Below are 18,256 nucleotides of genomic sequence, written 5' to 3'. Positions count from 1 at the left end.
TTCTGTGGAAGGCTGTGTGGACTAGGGATGTGAAAGACAACTGAGGCCTGCTGTGAAGAATGTGACCTCAGGGTTGCTCAGAACTAATGGACACACTGCACCAGGCCCTCATTACAGGTGTTTCTTCTTGTCTCCCTCTGGTCTAGACTCCAAACTTCCCTTTAACTTTGATTCTTTGCTTTTCCTCTGGAAAGGATATTAAGTGTTCGGCTGGCAGGAAGCACGCTCCAAACCCCCAGCTGTAGTCACTGGCTTCATTCTGCAGCTTTGTTCGGCGTTGCTCTGTGGACCAGTTCAGCCCCATCACGGGCACCTCCGTTCAACTAACCTTTGCCCTCATAATCTTCATGGGTAGGTGTTAACCCCTCTCCTCATCTTTTTCCCTTCGTTGGCAAAGTTATGCTTCAGAAGACTTCGCTCCTGTATATAGTCTTTCTAAATAGAATACTTTCACATTCAGTATGCCAATTATGAGGTAAATAGAGCTGCCTGTCTCAGGGGCCCTACGGATGATCTTCTCTAGTGGGTCTCTAAGTAGGGCCCCAGAACAGCAGCAGCAAAATGGCCCAGAAACACTCGAGAAGGAAAAATGTCAGCTTCTCTCCAGATAACTGGCAGAAATTTCACCAGTCTGCTCCGGCATTGCCTCTTGGTGACTCTGACACAAACTCAACCAAGCTTGGAAGTCTCCACAGTAATCAAAGCTCCATTGTGTGTGTGCCTCCTTCCCTTTAACAGACAGGAAAACTGGGCACCCGTGGTGATGTGGCCAAGGACAAGGTCGTTCACGTAGCCGCTGAACTGGAACGCAGCAGGGTCACAGGAGTTAAGCATGTATTACTGGGGCTGGAGAGATGGCTCAGAGGTTGAGAGCATTGACCGTTCTTCCAGAGGTCCTGAGTTCAGTTCCCAGCAACCACATGGTGACTCACAGCCATCTGTAATGGGATCCAATGCCCTCTTCTGGAATGCAGGTGTACATGCAGGCAGAACACTGTGTACATAATAAATCTTAAAAAAACAAGAATATTTAGATAACAGACAAGTTGGATAGTGGGCTTGCCCTCATGAAGTCACTTTTAACAAACAAGGGAACTGAGAAAAATGGTGGCTGGAAGTTGTTAGTGACACTAAGAAAACAACCTTGGGGATGACAAGGCTGAGAGGAGCTGGGAAGCTTCCTGGAGCCCTGGGGAAAGAGCTCCTGGGGTGGATGGCTGAGGGAGGGAAAGCTCACCTGGATGGGCAGGATAGCAGGTGCTGGCCCTATGGGCAAGAGGAGTTGGTGTCTAGGATTGAAAACCTAGTTAAATAAAACCAAGAAGCCAACAGAGGGTTTTAGTGCAGGTTAGACCCCTCAGAAGGGAGGATCATTGAATGTGAGAATGCATCAATAGAAAATATGCACAGAGAGGAAAAAATATACAGAAAAGATTGCAAGGTGTATAGAATCTAAGTAGAGACCTTTCATTTCAGAATTTCAGAATTTCTGAAAACGGAAGTAGCTGCAGAGAAGCTTTGTGGGGATCTAGTATTTTCCCTTTACCTGACGGGACATCTTAGCCAAAAGCTCTGGCTTTCATCCCAAATAAAAGCCATTGGCAGGTTGTTCCACTTGACTTTGTAGCGACTGAACTGGAACGTCTCTGTTGACCACATCCCTAACACACAGTAGGACAGCTTGGCTATCTGTGTCACAGTCAGGAGTTAGAGCAGAGACATCTTAGGGACAAAGGGGAAGGGGACCCTGCACAGGTCTCCTGTGAGGAGACCACCACAGAACTCCCTTTTCATTTCTTACTACCAGCACCTTCCTTAAGTCTAGTAACCCTCTTCTCCTCCACTGTGAATGCAATCGACTGTTAATTTGTTTAGAATACAGACTTGCTGAGGGGATGGGGGATAAGGACTGTGTGACCAGAGCTAAGACATGATTTCCTAAAGAGCCATCAGATGTGGGGGAGGGCCACAAGGCATAGCCAGTCTTACCTCTTCAGTGAACTGAGCCATTCCCCCACCCTCGTTCTGTGGCTGTGCAACTTGATTTACGAGTTTGCACAGGTGCACGTATGCAGATTCTACAGGAGGACGTCAAGCTTCTCATCTATCATTCTCTATCTTACTTAAAACGGTGTTTTTTTCTCCCCCACTGGAGTAGGATGGCACCCACCAAGTCCCAGCAATGGCCAACATCACCAGGGTAAGGGGTACATGTACCCACTCCTGCTCCCCTTGCCTCAGGTCCTAGGAATCTAAACCCAGACCCTCATCACTGCATACTGAGCAGTCTTACCAGCCAAGTCATCTCCTCAGCTCTGTAGTTAGCAGGTGAACCAAACTAAGTATAGTACACCCGGGATGCTGTGGTTTTGTGCTGGGTAGTTCTGTTTGTTTGAGACAGTCTCGACAGGCTGTTCGGGCTGACCTTGAACTCGCTGTGTATTTCCACCCTCCTGCTCTAGCCTTTTGGGTATTGGAATTGCGGGAATGCTCCACTGCACCTACCCAGTCAGTCCGCATCAGCCATGTCAACTCAGAATAACGTAAGTCTGGCCCAATTCAGTGAATTTCCTTTGCCACAAGTCCAACAGGTTTTCACATGTAAATAAAATCGTGGGGGAGAATTGGGTGATTGGTGACACCACTCCCCTCAGTTTCCTTAGGAATACTCCTACTCACACCCACACTGCCAGTTACAAATTCTCTTTTCAGCCAGGCAGTGGTGGCACATACCTTTAATTCCAGAGCTCAGGAGGCAGAAGCTGACAGGTCCCTGAGTTCAAGGCCAGCCTGGTCTGCAGAGTGAGCTCCAGGACAACCAGAAAACCCTGTCTTGAAAAATCAAAACCAACCAACCAAATAAACAAACTCTCCTTTTGAATGTATGCTACTGGCTGCTTGATAACCCTGACTGTTAATGAGGCTCGAGACCACAGCTGTGGCTGGAAGGGCTGTGTCCCTAAGCAGCACATCTGTGTGACTCCTCTGTATCCCTGAAGGATTTTGTTTCTGATCCTTCAAAGAGGGAGCTGACCCTCTAAATGAGCTCTTGGTGGGGGTCAATACTGTGCTGAGCTCTGCAGCTTTGGAATCTTAGTCAACCTTTCTGTGTATCTCCTCAGGGAGTGTGACGGCTAGATTCAGTGTCAAGCTGACTGGATTTGGAGTCTCCTGGCAGATATGCCATGTGGGTGTTTAGGAGAGGTCTGACTGAGGTCAGAAGCCTCACTCTGAATGTGCGTAACATCATCCCATGAGCTGAGGTCTCGGACTGGATAGATAAGAGGGGAGGAGAGCTAGGGAACCCAGTTCTCTGCTTCCTGTTCTTCCTGGACGTGAAGGGTCCTGCCTTGCCTTCCCACCTCTGTGAACTGTATCCTTTTCAACAATTCAAGGTAAATCCTCTTCCTTCAGCTGCTCTCTGTGACACAGACTCATAGCACAGGCTAAGACATTACTTCCTTGCTCTATGGATGATGACACTAAGGCTTAAAGGTATCGAGGAAGCTGCTGACTGATTACATGAGTCATATCCCAGCATGAGTCCCAGCCACTGGTCTTCCCTGCTTGAACCATCTCTGTGGCCCCTTCCTCCAAATCCTTGAGTTTTCATTTGCCGTCATCCTAGCCCCTCCCATAGGATGACCACAGATTCCCCCGACTTCCCCCAATCTTTGTGCTCACTGCTCAGCTGCCATTTCCAGAGGTAGGGGTGCTCAGTGAGTTTCTACAGCCCAACACGAAATCAATTAATGCTGTCCAAGTGCCAAGCTGACGATGTTCCAAATACAGTTTAATCAATGTGCTTGAGTCCTTTCCTTGGAGGGCCTGAACTTTTCAACAGTTCCTATGGCTGCCTGGCTTGACAGCATCTGAATGATTCCAAGGAAAGAGCAATGAAGTGACTCACACTCCTGAACCCCATCTGGCATTAAGTGCTGCTACAGAAAACATCTGCACGTGTGAACTGCTGCTAACACTGAATTTGAAGGATCCAAACTGCCCCAGGCTCCTGGGGTGGGCTGTTCTTCTCTTCTTTGGAATGATACAAGTTCGTAATATTGAAAAACCATGTTCACTGTTGCTTGGAGTTTTCAGTGCAGCTTGGAGGATGCCTTAGTTACTTTCACTGCAATAAAACACTGTGATGAGGCAGCTTATAAAAGAAAGCATTTAGCTGGGCTTATAGTTCCGGAGCGTTTAGGGCCCATGATGGCAGAGGGAAGGCACGGCAGCAGGAATGGCTGAGAGTAATCATCTCAAACCACAAGCGTGAGGCAGAGAGCATCCTGGGAATGGCATGTCTTTTGAAACCTCAAAGGTGGCAACCAATGACATACCTCCTCCAATAAGGCCACACCTTCTAATCCTTCCCAAATAGTTCCATCAACTGGGGACCAAGCATTTAAACATATGAGTCTGTGGGGCTCTTGTCATTCAAACGACCAGATGGGACTATGGTTCAAGACGCCCTTTTCCATGTTGTGGGGAGGGGAGGAGATTCTCAAGTACACATATGGTCAGTGTTGCATTGTGATGGAGCCTGTTTTCTCTGATGGGGACAGATCCCTGAGCTGTGTTAGAAACAGTCTACAAACTGGTCAGTGAGACTGAAACCATCTAGTTACATAAGGAAAACTGAGTTGAAGTCAAGCCCAGCAAGTTGTGATGTCCATGCTGTCTTTTCCCTTCTCCATATGTACTGTGACAGCTCCATCTTAAATTTGCCAGAATAATTTGGATCATTAACTCTAGACTCTATTCCACAGGTGGCCCGTTCTTCCTTTCCACCAAACCAGAGTTACCTCGCATTAATTTTCTTTTCAGTGAGCAAAGGGAAAACTCATTCCCCCACCAGGGAAATGGCACTGGAGTTTTTATTGCCAGCTTCTGACTTATTGGAAGCTATGACTTCTTTCCCAGCTTTTCAGTTTTCAAGGCTAACACATGACCCCTGGAGTTGCATGTCTCCAAGGATAGCTATGAATGTGACCAGGAATCAAACTGTACACTTAATTAGAATGTCAAGATCACACACACACACACACACACACACACACACACACACACACTCACACACACACACACACGGTTCTTGCATGTGGATGCTGTCAATGTCATGACTCAATGCCAAGCGAAATAAACCTATGTGTGCTCTAGCAACCAGTGGCTGTGGGTTGAGTATTCCATAAACCTCTGTGTGCTCTGGCAATTGCTGGCTGTGGATTGGGTATTCCTAAGATTTTATGTGTGGCCCAGGGAAGCCCAAAGCTTGGACATTTATGATTTTTGAGTTGAGTTTAGTAGTACTTGCTTTCATTCCAAGCACTTGGGAAGCAGAGACAGGCGTATCTCTAGGAGTTCAAGGACAGTGTGGTCTATATACAAGTTCCAGGTCAGCCAAGGCTACATAATGAAACGTGTGTGTGTGTGTGTGTGTGTAGACCTGAGACCTTTCCCCCACTTGACAGGCTTTCTCTGTAGTGAGCAAACCCTCATCATAAAGTCAGCATTCATTAAAGAGTAGTTTCAGAGACAGAAGAGGACAAGGTACCTGGGTGTGTTGAGAGCTCAACCCCCACACAGCTGTTGTACACTTGATGGTTCAAGTTGCTCCTGAAATCTGCAATGCCCTCATGCAATGCATCATCTATCAGATGATGCACTGAGCCCCTCTCTAAACGGTCAGTTCCACAGAGAACCCAGTGGCTTCGTCTCATTTACAGCAGCTCCTCAGAACTTCCTGTCATTGCCTGACCACAGAAGGTGCTTAATGCGTGTTTGGTGAATGAAATACAAATGCTGAAAGTTTCAAGCTGACAGCTCATGGAAGAACCCTCTGTGGATGTCACAAATGGGCCATCCTGGGCACACTATTTCTTTCTGCTCTACAATTGTCCAGGAAATGGGGCACCAGAGATGGTCAGAGGAGATTACTTTCCCTTCTGTTTTCAAATCTCTAAGTAGTTTATATAGCCTGGGGGGTGTGATTTGATCAAATCACTTATAATCTTGCTACCAAATGATAGCACGGTCAACACCGTTTCCTTCTGGGCCTCACATACACACACAAAATGCTTTAATGTGACTCTGATCATAACTCACATTAACTAGCTGTTTAACTTGTGATGGGCACTGTGCCAGATACCTCACAAGCATCTGACTCTCCTAAAACCCAAGAGGTAGATACTTAAAACTACTCACATTTCTCGGGACAGAGATGGGTAGTGGAGGTTGAGGAAATCGTGTAACATCAAGGTCGGAGAGTAGTGATGGTACAGCCATATTTCAAATCCATCCACTGACTGCAGAACCTAGCAGGGCTCCCCCAGATGTATGTGGGTGAGCCAGTGAACGAGCTGTGGGCTCAAACATGTCTGTCAGCCAGCTTGCCCGCTGTGATCTTAGAAATGCTGTGGGCCTGGCCACACCTACCTTCACGGGTCACTAGTCTTAAATGACGTAAATGGTATTTTCTCAGCTTCTACTTTTCACAGCTATTGGTGGTATATTCCATGAGGGGAAGCCTAAAGATCATCCTTCCATCACACTCCAGGCCTTCCAAGGTCTCTGATCGCCAGAGATACCCCCCAGGATCTGCCATTGCTGGCAGGGGTCACAGGGGCCTCTCACACTTGATGCAACTGCTCTGCCACTGCGTCCAGTTTGAAGATGAGAGCTGCCTGTTCTGCTGACACAGGTCCTTTGAGAGCTGGTGCCACAGCTACAGTACAAGTGCCACCAACACTGTCACTGTCAGGCTCACAGCTGCTGCTGCTCACAGCTGCTGCTGCTATGTCAGAAGAAGCAGCATATATCTTTTGTGTACTGTGTACTTGGGTCCCACTGGCTTATAGGCAAAAGGAAAGCAGATGTCTTTCAAATCTGGGGGTGTTCATTCCAGGAACTCCAGGGGTACCAACATTTGCAGATGTTCAAGTCCATGGCATAAAGTAGAATGGTCCTTGCACAGAACCCACAGGTCTCCTGAGTACTTCAAGTCATCTGTAGATTACTTTATCCATTACTACAACATCAATATGCTAGGTCCTTTCTTACACCTCTGTGCTTAGGGGCAATGACAAGGACAGAAGTCTATACATGTTGGGCACACATGCATTTATTTCCACACATACATGGGTAAATCTGTGAAGGTGGAGTCTGAGGATTCAAAGGGCCACTGCCCTCGAGATTACCCCTCACTCTGGACCAATTTTGGATTTTCCTCAAAGAGATTACATAGTCTCTCAATCAAACATCCTTGAAAACCTCAACTTACTTCTAAGACATCTCAGCATCTACCAGAGCTGATAGTGGGAGCCATGTTGGAACCTGCTGGGCTTGGTGGCAAGTACTTTTACCCTTTGAGCCATTTCACTGGCCCCAGGCTCCTCTCTTATAGAGCACCCAGTCCCTCGTGCCACCTGGGTGGGCTGGACAGACCGATCCACGTTAAAGTGTAAGGCTTTAAGTCCATGCCTGGCAGTCAGAGAGGCATGAGAGCAAACTAAAAATGCAGAGCTTCCCATTCAGGACATTAGGAATTCCAAAGGAACAGGGCTGAGATCGAGCTCAGTGCTAGAGTGACTGCCCAGCATGCAAGAGACCCCAGGTAAAAACTGTGTTTGGGGCTGAGATCAGCTCACGGTGGAACTACTACAGTGCTAGATCTCATGCAGAGGTTTGTGTGACAGCCTCACATCTAAGCTGTCCCTGCAGCAGGACGTAAAAAAAAAAAAAAAAAAAGACTTTAGAAAGCCATTTTATATTTCTGATTTCTATGAAAGAATGCTAAAAATTTGCAAGTATTTTCAAACCAAAATAGGAAACATCACAGACAGGTGAGCTACCTTGCACAGCTGACTCAACACGTCACGAACAGATAAGCCATCGTGTGCACCCTACAGCTGTGGAAGGGTCAAAGTGCAGGGAGAGCCAGCATGCTTTTGTTTTCATCAGAGCTCCACATCCTGCTGGGGTTCTGCATGTCAGGGAGAAGCATGGGAGAGGCTGCAAGATGGGGCATGGCACAGACCAGCATGGTGGGTGCTAAGGCATCCTGGGTGACTGGCACACAGATGTGGTCCATATGCCAGAGGTATTATGAGGCAAGAGATAATCATAGAATAAGAAGGGCTTGCTGCTCCGAAACTGGATGTCACCCAACCATTAACTCTCCCAATCCACTGCTGTTTCAAAGTCCAGCAAGCTGTGGTGTGAAGGCTGTCCTTCACCATGGTCATCATTCGTCTGGCCCGTGCCATCCTGAACCTCCATTTTAGCTTAACCTCTGCTGTTGTGAGAAATACTCTGACCCAAAGACATGTTGGGGAGAAATGCTTTATTCCATCTAATTAGTCAGTCATCACCAAGAAAACTCAGGGCAGAGACCCAACTGGGCATGTGAAGCCCAAACCACAGAGGAACATGGCTTGCTGACTTGATCAAGTTCATGCTTGAGGAGCAGCTGCCCAGGGGATGGTGCCACCCACAGTGGGAAGGAATCTCAGGGTTAAGCTTAATACCATCTCCCTGAGCTCCATCCTCTAGTAGGCTTCTGGTCTAAACATAGCACGATTACCGTGGCAGACACTGGAGAGTTTGCAGGCATCTCTCAAGGAACACACAGGCCAAGATGCACACAGTCCCATTCATTCCTCAGGGCAGCAAGCTGAATGCAGAATTCAAAGTCAATGAGACAATCTACCATACTTTTGTTTCCAGATTGCAATGGAGCCTTTCTTCCACTCCAAACACTCTTATATAGATGCAGGGTATGTTTACATACATATGCATGTATGTATGCATACTGGCATATGGTATATATAACATGGATGTTATATATACACAAGAAGACAAGGAGAAAAATATACGCATGCATGTGCATAAACATTTAGCTTGAACTTTATTAAATTCAACTAACAGTAGGAGTCTCTGTGGTATTTCAGTCCTTGAGAACACACGGGGAAATGAGTGTCACCTGGACCAAGGAGCTCACCATTCAGAGAGGACACAGACTGAAAGCCCAATCCACAGCCCATCAGCGTGGTGGCTGTTCATAAGAGGAGGCGGGACGTCTTCTGGAGGTCTAACTGAGAGCAGCCAGTGGTGGACTTGACCCATGCTACAAGGGCTCAGGTCTTAGCTTCACTCCGTGGAAGCCATGTGATATCCAGCATCCAACTTGAGCTGCAGAGCCCTGTTATTAAATCGAATGTCTACATAGTACCTTCTCATTGGGGTGTCAAGCTTACATAATGTAACAGCCAACGTCACTCAAGGAGAAGATGCTCAAGGCCTGAGCGATGTAGTAACACAAACCAGGTTTGCCTTTCAGAGAATAAAATTAACTGAACATGGTGTCACCTTCCCAGGGTCGCCGCTGTGGTGACTGGTTACTGCAAACTCCACTGCTGCCAGCCACACAGCCCTTGCTTGGTCCAAGATCTTTACAAGTGTCTTGCTTGTTTTAGTTTCTGTAGCTAATTAGCTTATTTTTTCCATTCTGACTTAAATGCTACAGAAGGTTTTCTTTACCACTAACCCTTTCCCAGGGATTTTTAAACACCTGACTTCCTATCCACAAGAAGACTCTTAGGTGGCTGCTTTCCTCACACTTGCGAGAGCCACACAACAACCTCTCTTCCTCAGAGGAGGCTGACTGTAGCAGTGGCATCAAGGACCAAGACTCTGAGATGGAGGTGAGTGTGGGAGGCAGAGCCCAGAAAAGGCTATAACTGTTCTTGGGAGCTAAAGTTGCGCATCACTGGAAAAGGCACTAGAAGTAAACAATAGCCCCCCAGAACAATGAGAAGCCTAGAAAAAGGTCACCCAAGAGGAGGAGAAAGATATGCTGTGGCATGGTGGGGTGGAGAGGAACCAGCATAGGAAGAGACCTTTGGTTAATGATGGAGGAGTAGCAGGGTAAACGAAACTGCTAGATAAGCCCAGGTCAGTTTCTCCATGCTTCCTTCCTGAGCATAGCCAATCCTGTCAGCTTTCTTGTTCCAAGATGCCCCAAGGACCTTCTATGACAGGCTCTGAAGAAGCATAGTTCAGAGTGGCCAGTCTCCATCTCCACTTAGTTGGTTCACTGACTACAGGCCGAGAATTAAACAGCTTAGTGTTGCAGAAGGACATGCATTCTCCAGTCACGGAGGACTTGGGAAGGCAGAGTTTAGGCCACGGGTATTGGGCGCCTGGTAGGTGCCAAGGTGGCCTAGATGCGCTAACGTATGCCATCCTGTTTAACCTTAGTAACTTAACACCAGGCACGGGGTCTGTTTTCCAGGCCCCAACTCTCACTGTCCAGTGTGAGAATGAACAGAAACAGCAACTAGGAACGGAGAGGCAAGAAAACGGGCTGGAGGCCTGGAGTGTAGGCACTATCCTCCAACATCCCTCACCTCTTCCGACCTGTGCATTTAGTCCTGGCCTTTCATAGAGCATTGGTTTTCAGTTTCTCCCTGTAACACAGCATTGTCCCCATGTATTATCCTGCTGTTATGTCACAGACTGAATAATGTGCTTCACATATGCATGTGTGTGCATGTGTGCTCATGTGTCCTCAGGTGCGTCTGTGTTCAATTCATGACAGTCTCACACCCAGATGTCCTGCCAGTGCTGTGGGACCATCTCCTTGGGTAGCAGTTGCTGCAGTCATGGGTGCCTGGCACCAATGAAATTTAGCTCGTTTTACCATATCAAGATAAAAAAAAGAATCAAGATCATCATACTAACCTACAAGTTTACTTTAAAAGCAACTGAGAAAGTCAGAACGAGTTCTGCCTGGAACAAGACAGGTGGGCATGAAAACCAGAAGCTTCTTAAAGCTCCTCAGTTTTTTGTCTATCAACCTGCTGTTTTGCTCTTGAAAAATCAAACCAAGAAACAACCAAGCAGGCACCTACTATGTGGCAGGTACAATCCAACCACCATCATCATCATCACCACCACCACCACCACCACCACCACCACCACCCCCCTTACCCTTCTTTCTGATTTTTAAGGAAGAGGGGGGAAATCCAGCATCTGGAATCTGGGATCCCTGCAATGGGGCTGGGGCTGCTAACGACCTCCCAGAGATAATCCAAAGGGCTGATTTAGCAAAGCCCATTCTTGACCTTGACACAGGACAAGGCAAGCAAAGGGGAAGGACTTGGGAGGGCAGAGTGAAAGAAAAGGATCCTGGACGCTAGCTCAGATCTCCCCAGGCCCCTCCCCCATTCAGCTAACACCTGGCTAAGTTGGAAAACAGAACCAGCCCAACCTTCCTACTGGCAGCAATTGAAGCTGTCAGCTCTTGCTTGTCACCACTTGCACTGGAAGGCCTGGGGCAGCCACAAGAGCCCTAATTAGGCAGAAATGACACTTCTACAACTGACCTGCCAGGACCTTTGGCGGACCAGTTAACACCATTAGCTAACATGTTTAAAAAGTGTGAATGTAAATGAACAGCCAGTGGCTTTCAATGGAGTTGGCCGGTGGTACCCCCTCCCTTCTCGCTCTTTCTCTTCTTGCATGAATAGCCCACTTGTTTTCTCTGGTATTGGAGGGAGGCGTGAGGAAGGAGGGGTAAGAAGGCCATCCTCTGAGCAGACAGACTATGTTAAAGCATAAACAAGCTCCTAACACCAGAGAGACCATCTCTTCTGGCCTGCATATGGCACTGAATGTGGCCGGGCTCCAGGGCCACCAGGACAGAGCTAGAAGACAGCAAGAGCCAAACAGGGCTGACAGATGCCAGGCCCCACTCCACAAGCCATGACCAGTGAGCGTGGCCGTCCACGCTCTAAGCACTTTCTTCTAAAGTTCTTCCGGGGGTCCGACTGTGCTGTCAGGCTGATGCTGCTGGGGTACACAGTGTCCGTGTGCCTGGTCCCTCACCGCGGATGCCAATACTTACACAGCGAGCTCATGTCCTACCTGCTGCTGCTATTTCCCACCTGGAGTCGCACTTCACTTTGCTCTTCCCTTTGCAGCCACAGAAGCCGTACACCCCGACACTCTCCATCTGTGGGGGGAAGAGGAGAGTTTCACTGTGAACACTTGGCTTTGTTCCCTTGTGACTCGTAAGACACACACTCAGTGCTGGCTGACACGGAAGGGAAGTTAAAGTTGGGAGGTGAGTGGCAGAGGCGCCTGGCTCCTGGTGTGGGGACATCCCTTGGCACCTACTACCTCCTTGTTGTGTGGCCTTGGGTGGTGTTCTTAACCCTGAGTCTCCACTGTTTTCATCTGTAAGACAGAAAATGCCTCACTATATAAAGTAAGAAACAAGAGGAAGAAAGCGCTGCGAATTCGGGGAAACTGCTACCTGAGGGTCAGGAGTTACGGTGGGTGTGAGCTGCCCAAGCCAGGAGTCACAGGGGCTTCTCAGCCTTCACTTCTCTTGGTGGACAAAGTAAAAACCTTGTCCTTGTTCTCAAGGCACATTGGACACAGCAACCAGTGTATCCTCAAGAAGTCCCTTCTTGGCCACCCAACCCTGCTTATTATTCTCAAGAGGGTACACGGATGTAAAATGACTCCTGCAGAACCATGGGTAGACTAGTTATTTACTCCCTCTTGTAGACCGCACATAGTATAAACGGGAAGCAGACCACACCTACTTCCGGGTGTTAGGGAACCCTGAGAACCAGCGTGGGTACACCATGTGGGTCTAGCTCCCAGGATGGGGACTGGTACTACCTGGGTGCCTGGGCAGGAGACTCGTGCTTGTTTATTATTAACGATAAGTAGAGTCAATCAAAAGGTGTGTGGTAGAAGGAGAAATGCCAGTGATGACCCATGAGACAGGAGCAGGAAGAAACAGGTCTTAGTTTGAGGGCAGAAGGAGAAAGTACTAGGGACTGCTCTTAATGAAATTTAGTGGGGAGGACGGGAGGGAGGGAACCCCCCCCTTGCTGTGCTGCATTTAGTGCTTTTAAGCTAAATACCTCAGCATATTAAGCAGATAGAGAAAAGCCAGCTAGAAGATGCCATCCAAGTGAACCACACTGAGCTCAGAAAGCCTGTAGGAGGTGGTGCGGGGTTTGACCCCTTTCCCATCACGTGCCTGGTCCCGGCCCGGCTGTTTAGAAGAGTGGCTCCTCTCCAGCTGTGGGGCTTATTGAAAGCCTCTAGCCCCTGCCTGGTTTTGGCACAATTTCTGCAAGTGCCTCCTACTGTGGCTACAATGGACTGCTTGGAGGTTTAGACTCGTCAACAGCTACTGGGAAGAGAGGCGGGCAATAGCAAGGGAGTGCAGTCATTGTCTTAAAGGGCCAGTGACATTGTGTGTCACTACCAGCAGGGCCTGAGGCTCTGGTCCCTGCTAATGAGATGAACCCTGTCTCCCCACTCACTCTTTCTCTCTTTAATGATTTAACTTGATCGCTTTGGTTCCTTTCTGGAAAGGGAATTGCTCCATTGATCATATAAAGTAATTGCCTGTAAAACATTGCACTGCAGCGAGCGAGTGAGAGAGCGCTACAGCATCCCTGGCTGGAAATGTCATGGCAATTGAAAAGCTCTTAGCCCAGTTTAAGAATGGGGTGGCTGAAGACACTGGATGTGTGTGTGTGTGTGTGTGTGTGTGTGTGTGTGTGTGTGTGTGTGTGTGTGTTGTGTCTGTGTATAGAACCCCAAGTAGGCCTGTGTTCCTAGAGTTTGGACATGTGACAGGGAATTTCCCTCTTGTGGCCTGCCATGATTTTTGCATAAGACTCTGGGACAGAACAAACACATTATGAAATAAAACCCAAACATCTTTAACCCTAAAATTGGGTACAACGGGAGAAGTTATTTTCCTAACGGTTCATGATATTCTTTTCTTAGAACCCTTGTATTCAAAGGACACCCCACCGGGGCAGCCTGATTTAGGAGGGAGGAGGCAAGGCAATACCTTCCCCTCAGAGACAGTAGGGCCTGGTTGGGGAAGGAAGGATGGACGGGCTTGCTGATGTTTCAGACTTGTCACTTGGCGGCAGCAGTGACTCACTCTGGGGATGGGGACCACACACTTGAGTAGTTTTCATAAACAGCTTTCTAAGCATGGCCTTGCTGAGAAGCAGGAAGAATTCACCTGGGATGGGGTGACTTTTCTAGGCTCGAACCTCCCAGCTAAATAAACAGGAAACTTGTTAGTGATGGTTTCTTCCCTCTGAGGTTTGTGTGTAAACAAGAGAAGAGCTTGTTTCCTTCTTCACTGGCTACAAGTGCCCTGTGATGTGTCTGTCAACAGCTTTGGGTGAATCCCCTTCATCACCAGACACTGAAGGTTCTTCTGCAGCCCAGGAGCTAAGGCAGTTGACACGGTCATAGGTTACTTTTTGTTTCTTTATAGGCAGAACTCCTGCCATCTTGCTGACAGTCCAGCAACCCAAGTTGTGAGAAGACAACTTACAAATTCAAATCTGGCAGAAGATGCTGAAGGCCCTGTGTTTTCCAGTTAGTGGTCCTGCTTGAACCTGAGTCAATGCAGAATCGATTCCTAAGGGAGGAAAGGCCTGTTGGGCCTTTGTGGGATGCAAGAGAGCATTATGAGTGGATGGACCAGAGTGTGCATGGTGAAGTCAGACTGTGCCATAGGAGCCAACCTCACTTCCTCCTCCAGGGAAAGTCTGCAGCAATCTCCCTTCCTCCAGACGTCAGGCCTGACTAACCAGGAGTGTCCTGTTTGGTCCTTTTTCCTTTTAGTTTGATACAAACCCCAGCCTCCTTCCACTAGGGATTTTCTTCCAGAGTTAAAGATTATTTAAACTATCTAACTGAAAAGGGCACACACTTAGTTACAGACACCAGTGTGAATGACTCGTTGGAATGACTTACCAATGCACATGACAAGCTGTAGGTGACACAGGGTGCCGTAAGGGGTAAAAATCCTTTTCTACTTTTGGAAAGCACAGTGTTTCTGTCAACAATGCGGCAGAGGACTGACAAACCCAGATGTGGCATGTGAACCTTTTCCCAGATGGGTCAAGAAAGCATGGCCTAGCCAACACACCACAGAGGGTCTAACTGGCACCAAGGACACCAATGATTTTCTGGACAATGGGCTTGAACAAGAGTATGAAAAGTTCCACGCCATCATCCATGAGTCTCAGCTGAACCCAGAGAACATTCATAAGGGAAGGGGAACATGGACACGGATAGACATGGCTTCCATACACACACAGGCACACACACACTCACACACTCACACACTCACACACACACACACACACACATATGCAGGCACACACAGGCACACACACACAAACAAGCACACGTACCTACAGAAGCACACACACACAAGTTATTCATTTACCAAATATTATTTGGTGGCGAATTTCAAAGAGTTATAATTTTATATTACATTACTCATGCTGATGGCATCTCCTGCTTCCGCAGATTTGGATTTGTCTCCCATAACAAAAAATAATTTTCCATTATTATTGAGTTTATTAGAAATACACAAACGTTTTAATTGGATATATAATACTTTTCTGACAAAGGTCTCGGTTGTGAATTCAAAATTCTTCAGCAGAGCAGTATGTGATTACACATATCCTAAAACTTCTAAACATCATTCTTTAAAAGAAAGAGATGGTTAGAATCCCTTGGCTTTACCCAAGAAATTAGTCTTTGATTTTTGCACTCTCAAAAACCTTATGTTCTTGTCAGTTTGGTACAAAAAAGTGAAAATATTTACAAGCAACATTTAGGTCAGATCTACAGAGTCAGATAAATCCCGGCAAGTGCTAGCATGGAGTGATGTCACACACACACACACACACACACACACACACACACACACACAAACACACACACACGTAGACACACACACAGAGACATGTACACACATACACAGACACACACAGATGGGGTGGGTGGGTTCTTGGTCTCTCAAACAGGCTTACTCTAAAGATGGAAAACTTCTTTAGTAGGTTCAGAGAGCTGAGGCTAGCTGACACCTTGTGAGCTCATTTTTTGCGAACTTTTTAGAAATAACATTTGGTCTCTCACCCTCAGTCAGTGTTTCTCCTGGAGGATTAGCGGAAACATTGTTTTCCTGAGTGCACAGTCCTGACCATTATGCCTGCTTCACAGGTACGATTCCCACATCCTCTGCCGGCCTGCAGTCCCATGCACTGTGTTAGCTTTGGAGCAGGATTCTCATCTAGTGCATTACCTCAACTCCAAAACTGCGAAGGGCTCTGGTGCTCATTCATTCACCTATGACTGGCGTGTTTGAAAAACACGATTAAATCACTACTAAGAAATAGCCTCAAATGATTTCATTCACCGCAAGTCCTAGAGTTCACTTCTCCAAAGCACAATTCTCGGAAAATAACTCTTGCTCTGCAACTGTGACGAATAGTTTAGAAAGACTAAAAAGTCCAGAACAGGCTGCTTCCCTCCCTTTCTCCCCGACCCATGTCAATATGTCTCTGTGTCTGTATACCTGTGTGTCTGTCTCTGTCTCTCAGTGTGTCTGTGTGTTTCTCTGTGCCTGTGTATTGAAAAGGACAATACGAAGACAAGTCCAGCCAGAAAGATATAACAGCAACAGCGATGACACACCCAACACGTGGTAGTACATACAAAGACTTAAGTCCCAAACTTCTGACAATGAAATGGTTCCACTCTCCCAAGCTTTGATGTGACTGTCTGACTCCCAGCCTAGCTGCGGCCCCAGCAGTTAAATGATGAAAACAGACATGGTCTGTTGATTTTCTAATAAGAAACAGATTACTCCTCTTAGACTAAAGTGCAGCTTCAGGGGGGTTAAACCCCTCCAGTCAGGGCCTTAGGCTGAATCACAAGAGTCAACATTTAGTTGGGAGGCTGCGGAGAGCTTGGTGACTGAAGGCAAGCCGTGCTGCACAACACTGAGGTGCTCACTCCAGCTTCGGGTGTCCAAGTCTTTTTTTTTTTTTTCCTGGCCTTCTCAGGCACCAGTATACACAGTTACAAATAAAATCAGCAGAAAACAAGAAAAGCAAACACCCACCTAGCTGGTCCTCTGCACTGGAAACCTCTTTCCCTTCTTTGCTGCCCGCTTTGTGAAAAACATACAAGATAACATTCTCTTTGCTCAAATAAAAGCAATTGCCTTATTTTGCTATTTGTATCAAGAAAAGAAGTTCAGATGAGAACATCTGGCTTTGCAGAATACTTTCTCAGCATTCCTTGGCTTTATTAGACTTGCACGTACGCCACGGAATACCATGAAGTTGCATTTAACTTCTGTAATGCTTTAAAAATTATAATCTATTTTAAAAATGGCAAAATAGGTTGTTTAAAGGATTTCTCTGGCCTGATCTTTTCCTCTTCTCTTTATGTTCTGAACTCGGTGGGTAATTGCCTTGCTTCTGGCTATACAGAAACTGCACATCTATTTCCTGAAAAACACCAATTAAACTGCCATCGCAGCATCTCCTACGGTATCTGTTGGTCTTTGGTGTCAAAGGCCTTAGAACAAATGGCCGGAAGGCTCTCTGAAGCAGCCTCTGATGGGGCCGCCAACTCTCAACACTCACACTTTACTTCAGCTTAAGCTTTCTGCTTTGCCAGAAGCAAGAGAGAGAAACAGCACGTCAACTTCGTGATGTTGCACAAATGCTAAAGGTTACGGTAAAAGTGATGCTTTTCCGGGAGGCTAATTACTTTCAAAGGTCACTAACATTGTCTTAAAAGGAAGGGGTCTCCCCTTCTAGTCTATTTGATCTAGATTTCTGAACGAAGCTAAAGAATGGTTTTTCAATAGAATAGTAAGAACCGCAGCAAAATCTGCCCTTTCCCCTCCCCCTGATCTCCGTGAACATCAGCTTCTCCATGGGGGGCATGAGAGGTAAAGTTTCTGCAGATCCTCAGTGAGCCTCACCAAGTTACTAGTCGATGAGGAAACAGACATAGAGAGGTTATGTGATGTATGCAAGGCCATGCAGTTGAAGCCTTGAGTTCTGATTCCAAGATTCAATGTGTCCAAGCTTCCTTGCTACACCTGTTTCCTTCAGTCCTTCCTGCCGGGAGTCTCGGTCACTCTCTGGTCTGATTCAGAGCAGGGGTTCATAACCTTGGCTGTGGACTTACTAATGTAAAAATACTTCAGCATGAGCCCCATACTAAGTGTGAATGTGATTTAAACAGGCTCAGGAAGAGCATGAGGGTTAGCACTAGTCAGTGTAGCGGTGACTTGAAAAAGACAACAGGCCTCTTCGGGGTGACTCAATTCTAATGCTGCTTAGATGAGTAGACTCTAGACCAGGAGAATCCACAGGTGGCTCCAGTG

General features: G+C 47.1%; 1 long non-coding RNA gene across 1 annotated transcript in view; it reads right to left on the bottom strand.

The window, feature by feature from the left end:
- Nucleotides 1-8,863: 8,863 nt before the first annotated feature.
- The window catches only part of LOC116891319, a 14,293-nt gene continuing 4,900 nt past the window's right edge, over nucleotides 8,864-18,256 (bottom strand). The window contains exons 2-3 of the long non-coding RNA XR_004386828.1: nucleotides 11,926-12,013; nucleotides 8,864-9,199 (exon numbers count right to left, since the gene is read on the bottom strand). This is a non-coding gene — a long non-coding RNA (uncharacterized LOC116891319). The remainder of the gene's footprint in view (nucleotides 9,200-11,925; nucleotides 12,014-18,256) is intronic.

This window comes from Rattus rattus, chromosome 2, assembly GCF_011064425.1.
Source record: "Rattus rattus isolate New Zealand chromosome 2, Rrattus_CSIRO_v1, whole genome shotgun sequence".
Taxonomy (NCBI): Eukaryota; Metazoa; Chordata; class Mammalia; order Rodentia; family Muridae; genus Rattus; species Rattus rattus.
Note: the sequence above shows the minus strand (reverse complement) of the source record. Positions and strands in the feature narration are given on the sequence as shown.